The sequence below is a fragment of the Quercus suber genome, unplaced genomic scaffold (genome assembly GCF_002906115.3).
Source record: "Quercus suber isolate HL8 unplaced genomic scaffold, Cork oak 2.0 scaffold_26, whole genome shotgun sequence".
Taxonomy (NCBI): domain Eukaryota; kingdom Viridiplantae; phylum Streptophyta; class Magnoliopsida; order Fagales; family Fagaceae; genus Quercus; species Quercus suber.
Genome location: NW_027069491.1, coordinates 1,855,189 through 1,858,228, shown reverse-complemented (window position 1 = coordinate 1,858,228; position 3,040 = coordinate 1,855,189).

Genomic DNA, 3,040 nt, shown 5'->3' with positions numbered 1-3,040 from the left:
GGGGGGGGGGGGGGGGGGGAGGGGGAGGTTAATTAGTATTTTTAAAATATTTGTTAATTGACTTTTTTTTAAAAAATTAATATTATTTTTATGATAAATATAAAAAGTTGTCTAAGAAATTAATTAATTTTTTCAATAAAAATTTAAAAAAAATATTTATAAACCAGTGTCTTGATTATCTAGGAATCTTCGTAATTAATTATATATTTAGTCAAAATACACAAAATAATTTGTTGCTGTGTATTTGTTTAGACCTTTTTTTTAACTGAATATTGGTTATCCTTTTTTTCTTTTGTATCATACCAGATGTGCTCTACCATGCCTTGACGTAATAAACCTAAGTAAATCGGAACCTTTTTAATCATATGACAAAATGAAGTTTTTATACATGTTTAAAATATTTTAAGAGTCATGTTAACGGGTGTCATTAGAACAACTGTTAATAAACCAAATTAAGAAAGTTTTAACACTACTTTCATGGGAAAAAATTGTTAGAAAAATAAATGGATTTATCATAAAAAAAAAAAAAAAAAAAAAAAAAAAAAGGCCAAAAAACACAACAAGCTATAAACGTAGAGCAAAAATCCCTACCCAGATGGAGCTTTACTACCTTGAACTTTTAAAATGCACAATTACCACCATAAACGATAACCCATGTTTCATTATAAGAATTCTTTTTGGAAAGTATCAAATTGCCCATCTTCAATCTCTTAAAGCAAAATCGTTTAACAAATTTTAACCAATGTAATGCAACCTAGCCTTTGTTTTAAGGGATTAAAGAGAAGCAATTTGGTCATTTCATATGGTGCCACGTATATAAAAGTCATATGAGTCGCATGTGACCTTTTTTTTTTTTTCTTTTTTTTTATCCAAGTTAACAACTCAATTGATGGTAGAGTGCAAGGTGAAACACAAGTTATAGTTTAGGGGTAATCATAACAGGGTATAGATTATGGTGGTAAAATACTAACCAAATTGGTCCCTAAGTCTAACTTAGACTCTAAACCATTACTCATTTTTCTCCTCTCTCTTACAGTGATTAGGGATTAAGTTGGTTAGTTTTGAAATTTTTTGGACTTGGCTAATATTAGTCCAAACCTCAGGGGTGTTACTATATTTTACCCAATTTTTTTTTAAAAAAAATTTAAGAATGAAAAATACACTAAGATTCAAACTAAATAAATTATGATAAAAATTATAGTGTCCATTCAACATTAACCAAATATAAAAGAAAAAAAAAACACAATAATTGTTTCTTGATAAATTTTAAACCAATCAATTTATAAAAACAAAATTTGGCGTTCATTTAAATTCTATAATGAATTTATATTTGATTATGTACTAAATTTGTAGTAATTTTTCTTTCAATTATATAAAATTAAATATTCATTTAGAAAAAAATATTCCTCCTCTTTGCTCAGATCTCCTACCATCCTTATCAAAATTTTGATTAAAAAAAAAAAAGAAATTTTACATACATTTAAGAGTAAGAAACTACCTTCGAAATTAAATAAAAGAGTAACTTGTTTTAGTCTTTTATTTCTCAATTTGCCCTTAGTTTTTTTCTTTTCTTTTTTTTGGCTGATTAAGAAAATATTTTTTATTTACTAAACAATTTTAGCTGCATAAGAAAACAAAAAGGTAAGGTACTATTTAAAAAAAAAAAAATTATGTTAGGATTTTTTTAAAAAAAATTAGAGGATAGAGGGATCCCATCCCCCCCCCCAAAAAAAAATCTTAACTAACATTTATTTAAATTATCAAAGATACTATTTACAAAAGAACATTAAAAATAGGTGTCTTAAATAGCCTTATCTTTAGTAACATTAAAAATGTTGATCTTTTCCTTCTTCGTCTTTTTTGATAACCTGTTGTCTTTTCCTGTTTTGCTATTTTATGAAATTATATATTATGTCTTACCCTTCCACGAAAGAAACAAGCTAGAGGAAAAACTGGGACCCAACTCTTAATTTGCTGTCTTTGTCATCTATAAGACTACAACTATAAACAGGAAAAACAAAGCATCAATGACAGACAAATGTTGTGACCATATAACCGCGACCCTAAGAATTTTGTTTAAGGAGATCATTACAAAATTTTAATAAAAAGAAAATTTGAATATATTGAGTTATCGAAAAACTAATAATAGTATATAAAGTTTTATAATTTTATTCTACAAGTTTTCAAATTTTAAATATTACATGATAGTGCATTATAAATATCTATTGTCAAAGTGGGTAACTACGAGTCTATGATCATTTATTTTATTTAGTTTGTCTAACATTTTTATCTTTATACAGTTGTTATTATCTACTTGACTTTGTTTCATAAAAATATTTTAGACTAAATGACTAATTTCAACTCATTGGCTCCGTATTAATTATTAACGCATACAATCACACTCATTCATACATAAATTATACACTATGTGTCTACTTAACCAATTAAATGCTTGAATAATTTTTTTTTTTAATACAAGATAGAAATTCTACTATAATCTAATCTAAGTATATATGTGTGTGAAGCTTCATCCTAAAAACTTGAACCCCAGCTCTTGCCCCCCACACCCACACCCCACAAGCACTTATACTTGTGGAGTGATTATCGCACCAAAGGCGTGCAGTGGTAATGCTTGACCAATCATTTTAACTTGTATTATTGTTTTCTTGAATTTTACTAACTTTATTACAACATATTTATTCTAAAAAACAAATACAACCCTCCTGTAAAAAAAAAAAAAAAAAAAAAAACCCTCTCTATTTCTTAATTATTAAATTATATAAAGATATATTATATTTATATTGTATATACAAACATTCCCACACATCATAATTTACACAAATACATACATTATAACAAAAAGTAATGTACACAATCTATATTAAACTCACTCACACAGATATAATATAAATTTATAAAAAAGAATTACACTTACAATTCACAAACACTTACTCTTTATTCGGTTCTCAAAACAAAAACAAAAAATTTACTCATTATTCTTAAAGTAAAAAATACTTATAATAAAGAATGTGACAAAATT